This window comes from Vicia villosa, unplaced genomic scaffold, assembly GCF_029867415.1.
Source record: "Vicia villosa cultivar HV-30 ecotype Madison, WI unplaced genomic scaffold, Vvil1.0 ctg.000941F_1_1, whole genome shotgun sequence".
Taxonomy (NCBI): Eukaryota; Viridiplantae; Streptophyta; class Magnoliopsida; order Fabales; family Fabaceae; genus Vicia; species Vicia villosa.
The window spans coordinates 162,259-181,202 of NW_026705423.1; positions in this window are offsets into that span (position 1 = coordinate 162,259).

An 18,944-nucleotide genomic window follows, 5' to 3' on the forward strand; every position below is an offset into this window, starting at 1 on the left:
TCCACCCGTTTCCAAGGAAGTTTGGGATACTTTGGGAGAACCAAGCGGTAAGTACGACTTTCTAGTGAAGTACACTGCTCCTCAGAGTTCTTTGATTGCCGTTGAAGACATTGTCCCAACTGGATGGGATGATCAGTTCGAAGATGACATAAGTATCATTGGTTCCATTGCTAAGCAATACCAAAGTCCACTTATTCCAAGAGAAGTATGGGATACACTGGGAGAACCAAGTGGCAAGTATGACTTTATGGTGAAGTATTCCGCTCCCCTGAGCTCGCAAATCACTATCGAAGACATTACCCCAACTGGATGGGATGAACATTTCGAAGACAATATGACAATCACAAACCGTGTCACTCCTGAAGAAGTCTGGGAAACACCAAATGGCGAGAATGATTTTCTGGTGAAGTACACTGCTCCCCAGAGTGCACAAGTCTCTATCAAAGACATCATCCCAACTGGATGGGACGATCTTGTCGAGTATCTCTCTCAGCCAACAGAGGTACCTCAGCCTGGGCTCTCATATCCAGAAGAGCATCTTGCTCATCCTGAAGGATCAACAGCTCATCTCGTCACCAAAGAAGTCAATGTTGTGGAAGACGGAGAAGACAACTGCAACTAGAGCAACTGGATATTCCCTACTCACAACAATGGATTGAATAACTGGGAAGCTGAAGATGTTATCTCCTTTGATCAGGAGTAAATGCAATTTCCTGTTTTCATTGTTTATATGTTCAAAAATAAAAATGGTTCCTGTACTATCGAACCATGAACTTAAAAGCCAGGTGCCTTGCCCGAAGCACACTGGTCCTTTTTATAAGGGTTTGTCATACCATGATCATATGTTCATTCAATAAAATCATGGGACGTTTGCATATTCAAATTTTGTGATCCTTTTTGTTTCTTTCTTTACTTTATTCATTTTCAAATAGCTATGTGTTCTTACACACACCCACATAATTAATGCAGATTCACATTCACTCTGGATCCTGTTGATAGCGATTCTGCTATTGCCAGTCATGACTTTGAAAATCCGATCTACCAAACTGAGGACGAAAGTGAGGAAGATTGTGAAGTACCCATGGAACTTGCAAGGCTATTAGAACAAGAAGAAAGAACTATACAGCCGCATGAAGAGCCAATTGAGGTTATCAACCTGGGCAGTGACGAAGAAAAGAAAGAAGTCAAGATAGGGGCTGATTTAGAAGACAATGTCAAGCAAAGACTGATTCAAATGTTACAAGACTACGTCGAGATATTCGCTTGGTCCTATGAAGATATGCCTGGCCTCGACACGGATATTGTGGTCCATCGCCTGCCAATCAAAGAAGGTAGCACTCCAGTTAAGCAGAAGTTGCGAAGAAGTAGGCCTGACATGTCCAAGAAGATTAAAGACGAGGTTGAGAAGCAATTCAATGCCGGTTTTCTAAAAGTTGTAAGTTATCCTCCATGGATAGCTAACATCGTGCCTGTACCTAAAAAAGACGGGAAAGTCAGAATGTGTGTAGACTACATAGATCTAAATCGGGCAAGCCCCGAGGATGATTTCCCTTTACCTCACATCGATGTACTGGTTGATAATATTGCGCAATGCAAGGTATTTTCCTTTATGGACGGATTCTCAGGTTACAATCAAATCAAGATGGCGCCCGAAGACATGGAAAAGACAACCTTCACAACACCCTGGGGAACCTTTTGTTACAAAGTGATGCCCTTTGGTTTAAAGAATGCAGGAGCAACGTATCAGCGTGCGATGGTAGCTCTGTTCCATGATATGATTCATCAGGAAATAGAGGTTTATGTGGATGATATGATTGCAAAGTCCAACACCAAAGAAGAACATTTGGGTCATCTGCACAAGCTGTTTGACTGACTCAAGAAGTACTGGTTGCGACTGAATCCGAACAAGTGTACCTTTGGAGTAAGATCCGGTAAACTCTTAGGTTTCATCGTCAGCAGCAAGGGTATTGAAGTTGATCCTGCCAAGGTCAAAGCTATTCAAGAAATGCCCATACCCCGTACCGAGAAACAAGTCAGAGGATTCTTGGGACGTTTGAACTACATCGCCAGATTTATTGCCCATATGACTACTACTTGTGTGCCAATCTTCAAATTGTTGAAGAAAGATCAAGTAGAAAGATGGAACGACAAATGCCAATTAGCCTTTGACAAGATCAAAGAATATCTTCAAAAACCACCAATCTTGTTACCGCCAGTGGAAGAAAGACCTCTGATAATGTACCTAACAACGTTAGAAGATTCAATGGGGTGTGTATTGGGGCAACATGACGAGTCTGGCCGAAAAGAGCATGCAATCTATTATCTTAGCAAAAAGTTTACCGATTGTGAAACAAGATACTCACTGCTCGAGAAAACTTACTGTGCCTTGGCATGGGCGGCTCGCCAACTAAGACAGTATATGCTAAACCATACCACTTTGCTGATCTCCAAAATGGATCCTATCAAATATGTGTTCGAAAAACCTGCTCTCTCTGGAAGAATAGCAAGATGGCAAATGATCTTAACAGAGTATGACATCCAGTACACTTCGCAAAAGGCTATCAAAGGAAGTGTGGTAGCTGATCATCTGGATCAACAAGCAGTGGATGATTATCAAGCATTGAACTTTGACTTCCCAGATGAAGATATTATGCTAGTTACTAACTACGAACAACCCGGACCGGAGGAAGGACCCGAGCCAGGATCCCGATGGACTATGGTTTTTGATGGAGCCTCTAATGCGCTTGGCAATGGCATCGGAGCTGTGATCATTTCTCCTGCAGGAGGACATACACCATTCACTGCCAGATTATGTTTCAACTGCACTAACAATATAGCCGAGTATGAAGCATGTATTCTGGGTCTCAAAGCTGCAATCGATCTGAGAATCAAGTTCCTGGAGGTCTATGGAGACTCGGCCCTTGTAATTTATCAAGTTAAAGGGGAGTGGGACACGAAGCACCCGAATCTAGGGGTGATCGCGGTGCGGTTTGGGCGGTTTTGACGAAAAAAATCACCCGAACCGCAAGCGAAAAAATCGTGCGGTTTGGTTTGGTTCGGTTGGCTTTTAAAAAAATCCGAACCAAACCAAACCAAACTAATGCGGTTTTGTTCAGTTCGGTTGGTTCGGTTTTTACAAATATTTTATTGAGCCATACATACACATATAGATGACAACATAATTTTGTATTTAGACATTCATACACTATCAAATAACAACAAAACTCGTCATATTTTGACAACAATTTTCCATTTAATATGTAAAAATTAAATTAGACAAAAGTGGAATATTAAACATAAAATAATAGCATAAAACAATATAAAAAATATTATAATGAAACAAAAAAATAGAAGAGACGAGAGGTAGTGAAGGTGAAAAAGAAAAAAAGTTGAGAGATTAGCGAAGAAGATGGGCGATAAAAACGAAACTGAATTACAGAATATTTACATAAAAATGGTTTGGTTTTGAGCACCCCTACCCGAATCTAATTCCTTACAAAGAATATGTGCTGAGTTTGATTCCTTACTTTGAAGAAATCACTTTTGAACATATCCCGCGAGAAGAAAATCAACTGGTTGATGCCTTAGCTACCATGTCATCTATGTTCAAAGTCAGGTGGGATAATGAGGCGCCAATGATCACCATTTACAGACAGGATGAACCAGCCTATTGCAATGAGATTGAGACCGAAGAAGTGGAAGAAAAACCATGGTTCCATGAAGTAAAAAGATATCTCGAAGCCCAGGAGTACCCTGAAGGGGCATCCATTAACGATAGAAAGTTTCTAAGAAGATTTGCTGCCAAATTCTTTCTAAGTAATGGAATCCTGTACAAGCGCAACCATGACTCGACTCTGCTTCGTTGTGTGAACAAGAAGGAAGCGGAACAGATTATGGAAGACATACACGATGGTGCCTTTGGTACTCATTCAAGTGGACATACAATGGCTAAAAAGATCTTAAGAGCATGTTATTATTGGTCTACCATGGAGACAGATTGCCACCATCACTCCAGAACTTGTCACAAATGCCAGATATATGCCGACAAAGTGCATATACCTCCAATCCCATTAAACGTCCTGACGGCTCCTTGGCCTTTTGCAATGTAGGGTATTGATATGATTGGAGAAATCAAGCCTACTGCCTCCAATGGACATCGTTTTATCCTAGTCGCTATTGACTACTTCACAAAATGGGTAGAGGCAGCCTCGTTTGCTTCAGTCACCAAAAATGTTGTGGCCCGGTTTATCAAGCACAATCTCATTTGTCAGTATGGCGTCCCTGAAAGGATCATCACAGACAATGGCACAAATTTAAACAACAGGATGATTACCGAACTCTGCACGCAGTTCCAGATCAAACATCATAATTCATCCCCATATCGACCAAAGATGAATGGCGCGGTGGAAGTTGCCAACAAGAACATCAAGAAGATCATACAAAAGATGACAGTAACCTACAAAGACTGGCATGAGATGTTACCTTTTGCTCTTCATGGTTATCGCACCTCAACACGTACCTCAACAGGGGCAACTCCATTCTCCTTAGTCTATGGTATGGAGGCAGTTCTTCCAATTGAAATTCAGATTCCTTCCCTAAGGATTATGAAAGAAGCCGATCTAGACGAAGACGATTGGATTCGGACTCAGTTGGACCAGATAAACTTGATTGATGAGAAGGGGCTTGCGGCTATTTGTCATGGCTAGTTGTACCAGAAACGTATGATCAAAGCCTTCAACAAGAAAGTCAAAAGTCAGGCATATCAAATCGGTGATTTGGTTGTAAAATGCATCATCTTATCACAGGGCGGCCCCAGGGGCAAGTGGACTCCCATTTATGAGGGACCATTTGTAATCAAGAAGGTATTCTCCGGCGGAGCCATGTTGCTTACCACTATGGATGGCGAGGATTTCCCACACCCTGTAAATGCGGACATAGTCAAAAAATACTTTGCTTAAAGAAAAGCTCGCTAAGTTGAAAACCTGAAAGGGCGACTTAGGCAAAAATGAGCGTCTCGGTGGATTGAAAACCTGAAAGGGCGATCCAGGCAAAAATTAGAGACTAAGAAAATATATAATAATTATCCCGGTAGGCTGAAAACCTGAAAAGGCAGCCTAGGCAAAAGTTAGGGAATAAAGCATACGACTATGTCCCGTTTGGCTACCTACTCACATTCAAGATTCAACACATCAAAGGACCAAAAGGCACCAATCAGTCCAATCATTTTCTTCCAACAAGTGAGGGATGAGATACTCAAAAGACAGATTGGCAATAGCAGAGTTGAAACTTGACTGGATTATTTTCACATAGCTATTTTCCTTTATAAGTATTTCTCAAGGTTTTATGACAACTTCCTACTACTAGGATTTTTGTCTCCTTGTACTAATTAGCCTATTATGGCTCTCTTTCAAATCAATACAGTTCATGCTCAAAATCAATGTTTTCACTTTTTCTGTTTTGAACGCATAAACGTCCCAATGATAATTTTGAATGAACATATGCATTTGAATATGATTGATGTTTATAAGAAAAACAGGAGTAGCATTCAGGTAATGTCTCAATCATCTGGACGTCATCCCAAAACCAGCAACATGGGAATATCCCCCACAGAGCAATCTTCAAGGAGTTATCCCCGGATAAGCAAGGTCCGATTAATTCCCCGACGGAATGTTTTATCACCGACACTGAGTACGGGTATCAGAAGAAACAGTTCCCCAACAGAGATACATTTCTCAGCAGAATCCTCAATGAGATTTCCCTCTCCAACAATATGATTCGAGGGGCCCTATCTCCAAGCTCGGACAAGATATTACATCGAAGGATTGTTCATCTCCTTCACCTCAGCAGGGCTGTTCAAGATCACTATCCCCAGAAGGCTTGATCAAATAGTGCATCGGAGGATTACACATCTCTCTTATTCCCAGTCAGGGTACATCAAAATCGGAACTTTCAAATTACCTTCATCCCCAAGCGGTAGTCAAAGATCCCTCAATAGAGCATCCTGGTCTGTAAGAAAGTTCCCCAGCTGAGTATACTCGAACAAGATAGCAAAGATCATCAACGGTCATAATGCCATCGTTTCCAAAATAACAAACAGGGATTTATTTTCCCAACCAGAAGTTTGATACGCTCTAAAATGCATAAGTCATGTCCATACATCATACGTTATATGCATATTCATACATAGCATATAATTTTTCATGACAAACGCATACATAACATGCACGGTTTTCATTTAGTTTGAGAATCTCAACGTATACATGCATCATGACATTGCATGTCACTAACTTGGTTTTTCAGGTGGACGAATATCCTCAGCAAGTTATTCTCAATCACATGCAATATTCTCCTGGGTTCTGTCCAGACAAGCATTCCTCTCAGAACCAAAGATTCAATCTGAAGAGTTCTCTCTTTCCAAACCACTTATCAACTCTAAACAAGCAAAGCAGATACGGTCTAATGGTGACTCATTCTGACATTTCCAGGCTATACCACAGTCGAATAAACAACTTCAAATCCTTCAGATCTAAGTCGATACCTTGGACGGTTCCTTAATGATCTACCTTCAGATCTAACTCGATACCTTGGAAGGTTCCTTAATGATCTACCTTAAGATCTAAGTCGATACCTCGGACGGTTCCTTAAAGCAGTTAATCTTCAAGATCTAAAGCGGAAACTTCGGACGGTTCTGTAACGATCAACATTCAAAATCTAAAACGGAAACTTTGGACAGTTCCGTAACGATCAACCTCCAAGATTTAAAGCGGTAACCTCGGACGGATCCGTAACGGTCAACACAGAGATTTAAATCCTTCATCAAGATATAATCAATGGATTCATTCTGATGAACAAACCAGCAACACATTCACTAGATGGCATCTGAAAACCCATCTCAGGTAATGTTTTGATCCGCCAACGATATTTCTCAAGCCACATTCAATGCAATTTCCAACATCACTTCCGGTGGAGGTAAGTGCAAATTTTCAGGGCATATAAATATTCAATCATCTTCTACCTTCAGATTCCAATCGGTCCCTTCAGGTTTAAGAAGATTGAATAGGGGCAACTGTTATACCCCAAAATTTGCCCGCATCTTTTTTCAAGGAGAAGACAACAGACCTCTGTCTAAAAATTTGGAGTTTTATATAATCTTGGATTTTATTTCATAAATATCCTGATTTTATGAATACTCAGTTTTTAGAATATTTTTTATACGATATTTTGGTTCGCTGTTGAATTCATTCTTACACAAACGCCAAATACTGTTTATCACTTCACACGCTATTTATTTGAGATTTATTTTCAGATAAATAATACTGACGCAATTGGTACAGAATCAAATTTTGCAGGCGCAGAGTCCAGGGATTCAGACTGTACTAGTAACAATTAAATTATTATTGGTTTTGTTCCCCACTAATTTTTGTACTATATTATTGTTTTCAAATCTCTTTCTTTCTTTTCAAATCTTTTTCTTTCAAATCAAACCCTAACTTTATTCTATATATCTTTCTTTTCAAACCCTACCATACACTTTCTTTCAAATCCTACTACCACTCAAACTTTCCTTTTTTTGTACGGTATCACTTCATTCCCCAACGTCTCCATCCCTCTTTTCACTCTATAGATACCCCTCATTTTTTTCATAAAATCTCACATCAAATTTCACTCATCTCCTAAGTTTCTATCATACTATCTCATAATTATTTTCTCTTCTTCCCCGGCAAAAATGGCAAAGTGGGTGGATACGTTTTTTCTTGTTGTCATCACTGTGTTTGTGGTGATCAAGTCCTTTTTTTGTCTACATAGTCCTGAAAAATGCGGACCTGGGATGCTTGCACTCCCGTACATCTATATATTGTTGTTTATAGCATGGGTTTTTAATCGTCATACTTAAAGTTTGTCGTATCTTTCGCTTTCAAATAACGTACCGTTCATTATATTTGTCGTACTGTTCGTTATATTATGTAATATTTGTACTGTCAGTATTAAATATTGTATTGTCTATTGTATTGTTACTTAATTATCGAGATAATATTATGTGTGTTTATTGCTAGTTAAATATTTATTTTTCTGTGCATTAAATCCTTCTCAAGATTATTATCAATAATTTCGTTCGCGTACAGTATATTTTATTTATTTATTATGTTTGTGTTTTTCTAACAACCCATGTAAATAATTTTCACCATTAACAAAACAAAAAGAAAAAAGAAAAAATTAACTTTAACTGTTAAGTTTTCACTTTAACTGTTACGTTAATACCCGGACAGCCAGTTAACAGTCAAACCCGTTGACAGCACGATTCTCCGTGTTTGTACTATCAGTCAAATCAATCTTTTGCATTTCAAAATTCCAATATTTTTGTTCTAGAAGTCTCCTGATAATCACATGATCAGCAGAGACTCAACACTGCACAAAAATCAGGTACGCTTAACTGTCTCCTACACAAACAGTCCCTAACTAGGGTTTTTGTTTTTTTTCAGGAGAACAAGTTTTTTAGACCTCAAATGGATTTCATGGATCTCCATATGTCTCAAAGTACCACCAGACAAATTTTCAAACTTCGATTCGCTCGGACGCACAGTCAACAGCTCAAACAGTCAACAGACGACCAGTTTGACCGAAAAGTCAACAGACAGTCAAAAATGAAATATTTTGTCAACATCCATATTTTGTCAAAATATTCATCATTTGATCAATGGTTGATCATAATTCATCAAGAAAAGTTCAAAAATCGACAAAACTCTAAGTTTCAAAATTAGGGTTTTCTCCTAAAAAGTCAACGGAACTTTGACCGGCCATAACTCTCTCCTCGTTCATCCAAAAAATTCCAACCAAAGCTTATTTTGAAGGAAATTCAATTATCTTTCAAATGAAATTGGTCCCATGGTCATTGGATTTACCATTTGTAAAATATGAGCTCAGACATTACAGGTCATTTTCAAAGTCAACAAAAAACAGTTTTTTGTCAAAGCCCATAACATCAAGATAACTTCTCCAAATGAAAAAAAGCTTCCAAAGTAGCTTGTAGAGGACATCTTGAGGTTTCTAAAAAGTACAAGAACTTCTTCATATGATCAAAATTGAGGGAGTTATGCCTTGTTGAAGTTGGTCATTTTTTGGGAAAATGCATGAAACCAACATTGATCAAAATTGTTTTTTTTCCAAAAGGGCCCAAGCATTTGTGATCCAAGCATGTTCCTAATAATGTTTAAGGCCTCCCACGACCACCATTAGGCCCATAACATTTTTATTTCTTTTTTGATTTAATTTTACTTCATTTAAAGTTAAATTAAAAAAGAAATGATCCAAGATAATGATCCAATGCTTTGTCTTTAGCTTGAGTCACCAAGTTTGATCCAAATTCTGAAGCATAGAGGTACAGAAGACCTATGGCAAGAGGGGTGAAGAAAATTGAAGCCATGGCCAAGATTTTCAAAGCTTTTATTCATAAAAAATTCAAAGATTCAAAGGCACTCAAGTATGGAAGAAAAGCATGGTTGCTTAAGTTTGCAGCACTCAATCTTACCTATATAATAGCTTGAGTCCATCAGCAACACAGACACACGAATTCTGAACCAGAAACATACTTGTATCACACTTGAAAATTTCAAAGAAATTTAAAATTCGAATTTTGAGTTTAAGCTAGATTCAAGTGCAAATAATCATCCAAACACAATCCTCAAGTAATTCTGAAACTATTCCAATCATTTCCAGCAATCAAAACACCTTGAACCAAGCACTAAAAGCCCACGGTTTGTTCAAACAAAAACCTACAAAAATATAATCGTACATGCATATTTAACACGATGTAATCATATATTTGAGTTTGGTTTGTTGATCTGATCGATTCTGGATAGTTAATTTAGGTTTGGTCACGTATTCACGAAGTTACCATTTTAGGGTTCTTGAGCTCTATTTTGGGGTTTTTCGTTTAAGGCAAAATTAGACCAAACTAAGGCCATGGTTGTGATCAGTGGAACATTTGCAATAGAACCATGACCTCACGCCAAATTTCTTTTGCGTCTAACCCCTATTCGTGTTGCACAGGTGTGAAAGATTGGAGCTTTTTACAGCTCCCTGCAAATAAGCGGTGTAACAAGTGTTTCTGAGGAAGAAGACGAGACGTGGCTCCCTCCCATTGGCCAGAGGGCGCGCGCGTTTTATTATTTTTAAAATTTTGATTCTGTGTTTTGCAGTGTACGCACGTGGCATACTCCCTCGCTCTGGTCACTATCAGATGCATATGATCACTTCATCCAACGCACACGCTTTGCTTGTCCATACCATGGACACACCAGCCAACCACACCTGATCAAATATTTTATATTTTATATTTTATTTAATTTTCTTTTGCAAAATTATTTAAAAATAATTTAAAAAATCAGAAAAATATGCAAAAAAATATTTTTAGGGTGGTAAAATATTGTATTAATTTTTGACACAAAAATATTTTATTTTTCTTAATAATTAAAATATTTTGTTTAATTAATTAGATAATACTTATATATTTATCTTTTAATTATTTTTAACCTATCAAAAAATCAGAAACAAATATTTCTTTTTTTTAAATTAAGTTTAAATATCATGAACTAATTTTGTACATAATTAGAATATTTTCATCTTTAAGTTTAATTTATGTGTATAATTATATGTTAATTAACTTAATAATTTCAAAAACATTTCAAAAATCACAAAAAAATTAATTTTATTTTAAAATTAATTAACAAACAATTTGGACATATTTTAGACTTAACTTTTTAGGTTTAAATTTTATTTCTAATTCTTAACCTTTTAATTAAATTAATTATGCATTAATTTTAATTAACATCAACCATCCAAAAAATCCAAAAATATTTTCCCTTTATCTTATTGCAATTTAAATTCATAGATAAGTGTATAGGTTGTCAAATTCATGTAAATAGCGTAGTTTACATTTCTCGCACAATCGATGTAATAGCGTAGATTTACTTTCCGCATTTTACATTCCTGTAATTTAATTCCTGTACATATAAAACTGCATGTATGACAAGAATAAAAATTGAAGCGCTAGATCACTAATCTCAAAGATAACATATCTGAAAACAAAACACAATCACACTTGCACCTCTTAGGGTAATCCCTCTATTACTCTTTTCAAAATCAATTCTACTGTTTCAAATACAATTCAAATTTTTCTTCTGTATCCAGTCAAGGAAAATTTTCTAAAGAAATAGGAAAGAACCTTATAAACTTAGGGTATACTTCCTAATTGCTTGCCCAATTAAAAAACAACAAAAGTTCTTACACATCACTGTTTTTTTAAAATAAACTTTCAAAAAGACAACACTCTGTATATATCCAAACAAGAATCATTACGAAGTTAAAAATCTTTTTTCAAACCATCAAAATATCTTTCGAAAGATAAACACTTTGTATACATCCGCACAAGGATCATTACAAAGTTAATTCTTTACAAAATATTTAAAACCACATACAAGCATTTCAAGCAAAACAAACCATTCAAACAAGTGAGCTAAGCAATTAAGAGCCCATGGATAACCATGGATACAAAGGGTGCTAACACCTTCCCTTTGTATAACTTACCCCCGAACCCAAAATCTCTTTAAGGTCTTTTTCTGTTTCTTTTATAAACCTTTCCTTAATTGGATAAAATAAAAGTCGGTGGCGACTCTCTGATTTTCACAACTCAAAAATAAAAGAAGAGTCAGTTCGCATCCCACAAAAAACCGAGGCGACAGAGTGTTATAAATTGATTAATATATGTCATAGTTTGATTATCGAGTATTTTGATATGAAATATTAAAGTTTACGTAGTAAACCAACTTTGATTAATATTATCCATTAAATTGGTTAATACAGTTCATAACTTGATTAATGAATTCTCAAATATATAAAAAAAACTTAAATAGTAAAATAAAGTTAGTCAATGAAGTGTAAAATTTAATTAATACTCAGGACACTCTTTAAACATACTAAATAAAGAAAATATTATTTATAAAAGTCAATATTTAAATTTCCAATGTTTTTTCAATACATCGAATACACATATTTTAAAAAAAAATTACCACTTTTATCACTTAAAGAGTGCCCTAAGGGCACTGGTTAGCATTTCTCACACATTTATAATTTTGTGTCAAAACATGGTTAGTAATATGTATTTTATTGGTTAATGAAATAGTGAAAATGATTAATAAGCTATAAGTAAAATAAATGGTTAATGACGTACATTTTTGTGGTTAATGTAATTGCGAAGTTGGTTAATGACATAATCTTATATGTGTGTTATAAAATAAATTTTAAAAATAAATATTTTTTTAAATAAAAAACACTATTCAACGTATAAATTCTGATAGCATTGTTGTAACATGCCAGATACAAAATACTAAGATAAAAACACACAACAGTACAAAATACACAAAGACACAAAGGAAGGTCTTCAAGCTCTTCAAGATATCTTGGACTTCCCTTTTCTTTGATACCTGCTCATTTAATATATCAACAACATAGGGTGAGATATTGATATCTTAGTAGAGCTCCACTAAACCATAAGTCCTCTCAATCAAATATTTATAATACTATTATAGTTTTACTACGGTTAACACTCACGTATCAGATAAATAAGAAAGGGGTTCGAGACCTAATCGATCTCATACAATGTGTAAATATTAATAGACTCATTGAATTTGATCCATGTTGACCTTAGGAGACATATAGCCTAACGGAACTTCCACTACCTACTAGCACATCTCAAGCTTAGATATATGAACTCGGGACTTCCTACTCAACCTTTCCATCAGGGGAGATTTTATAGTGTGAACTACATATGTAACTTGATTACCCTCCTTTCATTGGCAACGCTTACAAGCATGTAGGAAGTTTTGATATTCCACACATTATATACTTGATTTCTTTCCAAACCAATGTTCTCGATACTTACAAACTTGGAGTACGACTACTTATCCAAGAATTTCTTACTAGTGTACTCCTAAACTATTTTAGGGTTTCATTTGAATTTGAGAAGATGAGTGTTATAGTTAAAAAGCAGTTGAAAATGATGATGAACAAGTTCACCCATCTGAAGAAATCCATGAATGGATGGTTTCAAATTCTTGAGTTGAGAAATAGAAAGGCGGTACAATGGAAGTGAAAAATATTGTCACAGAATTGATTTAAATAAACTTATTTTTAAAAAATATTGTTGTGAATTCAATGCCAAGAACAAAGTATAAAACAAGGAAGAATAAAAGGACAAGGAAGAAGAGGAACACAAGAATTGGTTATAACTGCTATTCTTTCACTTTCTCTTAAAACAAGATTACAAGTTTACAAGAATAACAAATAACCTCTCTCACCCTAAATTAGGATTTGCAGCTTAGCAATGATGAGAGACTAGTATGCTATTTATAATAAAACCTAACATACTAACTAATGGGCTTTTTCAGCAAGGCCCATTACACAAGCCAACTTAATAAACAAGCTAACTTAACAAATTAGGGTTTAAACACTAAAACCTAATTTTAACATGCTAACAACCCTAGCATCTTCGACATCTGCATGCTAGATCCATCTTCGACTACAGCATGCACACTTCAACACCAGCATGTGAACAATCCTTCGACTTCATGCTTAACTCTGTCGAACTGTCGAACCAAGAAGCTACCCTTCGACAATACTAGAGTTCGATCCAATATCTCACAAATCTCCACCTTGGACCTAACTCTACAACGTCAAGGAACAGACTAGCTTTCTTCATGCAGCTTTATCAACTGCATATAGTGGAAAAACTTGCAACTCGGCAATGTCTTGGTGATCATATCAGCAGCATTGTCTTCAGTTGAAACCTTCAGCACTTGGACTTCTCCACGCTTGATTACTCCTCTGACGAAATGCAGCCTCACATCAATGTGCTTAGTTCGCTCATGATAGGCTGAATTCTTCGACAGGTGTATTGCACTTTGACTATCACATTTAACAGTGATACCTCGACCTTGAAGTTTCAGCTCCTTCGCAAAACCTTCAAGCCACAATGCTTCTTTCACAGCTTCAGTTAGGGCAATATACTCCGCTTCAGTGGTTGATAGAGCAACAACCTTCTGAAGTGTTGCTTTCCAACTAATTGCAGTGCCAAACATAGTGAAAACATATCCAGAAATAGATTTTCTGGAATCCATACAACCTGCATAATCAGAGTCGACATATCCTTCTATTACTGCTTTACTATCTTCACCCAAGGCTCCACCATAAATTAGGACTCTATTCAGAGACCCATTTATGTACCTTAAAATCCACTTCAATGCTTGCCAGTGAGCCTTTCCAGGATTCGCCATGTACCTGCTTACAAGACTTACTGCGTATGCTATGTCGGGTCTAGTACAGACCATAGCATACATCAAAGAACCGACTATATTAGCATATGGGATGCTATTCATATAGGCTCTTTCGACATCAGTACTGGGACACTGATCAATACTCAACTTGAATTGAGGGTTTGTTGGAGTCACAACTGGCTTCGAATTCGACATACCAAACTTTTCAAGAATCTTCCGTAGATATGCCTCTTGAGATAGGCATAACTTCGACTTCTTTCTATCTCTTCGAATGTCAATTCCAAGAATCCTGGAAGCAGCTCCCAGATCCTTCATATCGAACTCCTTATTGAGTTCAGCCTTCACCCTCATCACATCTTCGACACTGTTGCTTGCTATGAGAATATCATCCACATAAAGCAACAAAATAACAAATGAATTACCAGGTCGAAATCTGAAGTAAACGCAGTGGTCGAACTGACTTCTAATGAAACTTATGCGTGCCATGAACTTGTCGAATCTCCTATTCCACTGTCGAGGAGATTGTTTCAGACTATACAAAGATCTCTTTAACTTGCACACATAATCTTCCTTCCCCTTTTCGACATACCCTTCAGGTTGCCTCATCAGGATCGTTTCATCTAGATCACCATACAAGAACGCAGTCTTCACATCCATCTGTTCCAGTTCAAGATCGAACTGTGCCACCATGGCAAGCAACATTCGAATGGACCTATGCTTCACAACAGGAGAAAACACATCATTGAAGTCGACACCTTCTTTCTGAGTGAAACCCCTTGCAACTAACCTTGCCTTGTATCTTTTCGACGTCACTCCTTCAATTCCTTCCTTAACTTTGAAAATCCATTTACAGCTGACTAACCTTGCCCCAACAGGTTTCTTGATCAGTTCCCAAGTATGATTATCATGAAGAGATTTCATCTCATCATCCATGGCCTTCAGCCATTCAGTCTTATTTCGACTCCTCATAACTTCCTTATAGTCTCTAGGTTCTTCGTCTAGAACCTCACTTGCAGAGATTAAGGCATAAGCTATAAGATCTGCATATCCAAGTCTCTGAGGTGGCTTGATGACTCTTCTCGACCTATCTCTCGACAATAGGTAGTCATCGTCAGTTTCCTCAACTTCAACATCTTCTGCTTCTTCTTCGACTTCATCTGGGATATGCAATTCAGCATCAACATGCTCCACCTCAACAGGAATCTCCACCTGTTCCAGCTCTTCGTCAGATGTTTCTGTACTTCGACCAACATCATCAGTTTTCTTAAAAGCCATTTCAGCTTCATTGAAAACTACATCTCGACTGGTGATACACCTCCTGTGACCTGGCTCTAGGCACCATAGCCTGTAAGCTTTGACTCCTTCAGGGTATCCCATGAACATGCATTTCAGAGCTCTAGGTTCGACCTTGTCTTGCCTAATGTGAGCATAGGCTACGCAGCCAAATACTCTCAGTTTGTCGAGATCTGGTGGATGTCCCGACCAAACTTCTTCAGGTGTCTTCATATCTAACGCTGTCGAAGGACATCTGTTTATCAGATATGTTGCTGTCGAAACAGCCTCAGCCCAGAACACCTTTGTTAACCCCGCACTAGTCAACATGCATCTGACTCTCTCCAAAATAGTTCGATTAAACCTTTCAGCCAAACCATTTTGCTGTGGAGTACCTGCAGTAGTTCTATGCCTTGCAATACCAGAGGCAGCACAAAAACTGTCGAATGCCTCATTGCAAAATTCAAGGCCATTGTCGGTTCTCAACCTCTTGACCTTTCTGCCAGTCTGATTTTCAACCAGAGTCTTCCAACTTTTGAAATTCTCAAAAGTTTCATCCTTAGTCTTCTGGATGAATACCCATAATTTTCTGGAATAATCATCTACTATGGATAGAAAATACCTTGCTCCTGAATGTGATGGACACCTTGCAGGCCCCCAAAGATCAGCATGGATGTAATCAAGGGATCCATGTGTTCTTTGTTTGCCTTTGTTGAACTTCACTCTGCAAGATTTTCCAAGTACACAGGGTTCACAAAACTTCAGCTTTTCGACTTTGTCTCCACCAAGCAGATTTTGTTTCCCTAATTCAACCAGACCCCTTTCACTGACATGGCCCAATCTCATGTGCCAGATTTCTGTTTTCGACAAAGGTTTCGTGGATGCAACATTTGTCGAACCACTTACAACTTCAGCCTCAAGGGTATACAAGCCTTGTTTCTTCACGCCTCTCAAGACTTCCTTCGAACCCTTCATGACTCTTAGGATACTTTTCTCTCCTTGGAAAACATATCCTTTCTTGTCGAATTCACCAAGAGAAAGCAGATTTCTCTTCAAATCAGGAACATACCTGACTTCAGTCAACAACCTTATTGACTCATCATGGAGCTTGAATCTCACAGATCCAACACCTGCAATCTTGCAAGCCTTGTTGTTTCCCAGCAATACTGATCCACCATCTTGATCACATAATTCCTCGAACAAGTCTTTGTTTGGAGTCATGTGCCAAGTGCAACCTGAATCCATAATCCACTCCTTCTTAGAGTCACTGCTTGAAACCACAAGAACATCAGATGATTCGAAATCATCTTGAACAATGGCAGCGTTGCCATTATCCTTACCTCCATGATATTTCAAGCGTTCAGGGCACACCTTTCTTTTGTGACCCTCCTTCTTACAATGGTAGCATCGAATGCCAGATGCTTCGCCACTGTAAGTCTTCGACTGGCTTTTGCCTTTCTTCTTGTCGAACTTACCATCCTTTCGTAAGAGTTTTCCTTTAACGGCCAAACCTTCGCCAACAGTCGAAGGTTTATGCTCCTTTCGTTCATTCAAGTCCTTAGAGTACAAGGCTGATTGAACTTCTTCAAACGTCAGGGACTCCCTTCCATACAAGAGAGTTTCTTTGAAGTGAGCATGTGATCGAGGCAAAGAACACAATAGTAACAGCGCTTGATCTTCATCATCGATCTTCACATCAATATTTTCAAGATCAAGAATCAGCTTGTTGAACATATCCAACTGCTCAGCCAATACTTTGTCTTCAATCATCTTGAATGAATACAAAGCTTGCTTCAGGTAGAGTCGATTTACCAGCGATTTGGTCATATACAAACTTTCAAGTTTCACCCATAACCCTGATGCCGTCGTCTCCTTTGATACCTGCCGGAGAACCTTATCACCAAGGCTCAACAAAATTGCGCTGTGTGCTTTCTCGATCATATTCGTCTTCTCCGCTGCCGTCAATTCGGCATTCATGGCTGCCTCTCCCTTCAACGCTTCCAAACAACCCTGCTGAACCAGTAGGGCTTTCATCTTCAAGCGCCACAGACCGAAATCATTCACTCCGGTGAACTTTTCAATCTCATACTTTGTTGAAGGCATCTTCTCCACGCTCACCGCACCAATTTGTTGTGAATTCAATGCCAAGAACAAAGTATAAAACAAGGAAGAATAAAAGGACAAGGAAGAAGAGGAACACAAGAATTGGTTATAACTGCTATTCTTTCACTTTCTCTTAAAACAAGATTACAAGTTTACAAGAATAACAAATAACCTCTCTCACCCTAAATTAGGATTTGCAGCTTAGCAATGATGAGAGACTAGTATGCTATTTATAATAAAACCTAACATACTAACTAATGGGCTTTTTCAGCAAGGCCCATTACACAAGCTAACTTAATAAACAAGCTAACTTAACAAATTAGGGTTTAAACACTAAAACCTAATTTTAACATGCTAACAACCCTAGCATCTTCGACATCTGCATGCTAGATCCATCTTCGACTACAGCATGCACACTTCAACACCAGCATGTGAACAATCCTTCGACTTCATGCTTAACTCTGTCGAACTGTCGAACCAAGAAGCTACCCTTCGACAATACTAGAGTTCGATCCAATATCTCACAAATATTCTCTTCGAGTATTAAATATATTTGACTTAAATTTAAACCAAATACATTTTACTGTTGAGTATACATTTCTACTATATTTTATTTTACGACAGTATACAATGAATAGTTACAAAATACCATTTCTTGGAAATCTATTTCACTCCAATTATAGAAGTATAATAGGAAGCCTCCTACATTTGACAGATATACGACCAGACATAATGTATGCTACAAGTATTCTATCAAGATTCATGTAGAGCCCAAGTCAAATACACCTTGGAGCAAGAAAAAGAATCTTAAAGTATCTACAAGGAACAAAAGATTTTGGTATATGGTACACTGCCGAAACCAATTCAGGATTATTTGGCTACACCGACAATGATTGGGCAGGTTCAGTATATGACATAAAGAGTACCTCTGACTTTGCTTTCTAGGAATTTTCTCTTGGACTTCGAAGAAGCAAGCTACAGTTGTACAATTCACAGCAGAAACTGAGTACGTAGCAGCTGCTGAAGCATCGAGTCAAGCTATATGACTTTGTAGGATACTTGAAAACATGGGAGAAAAACAAGACGAGCCTACTAAAATCAGCTACAACAACAAATCAACAATTGCAATGACAAAGAATCTAGTGCATCACAGCAGAACAAAACACATAGCAATCAAGTATCACTTTATCAGAGAAGCTGAGGCAACTAAAAAGATCAAACTCGACTACTGCAGGACAGAAG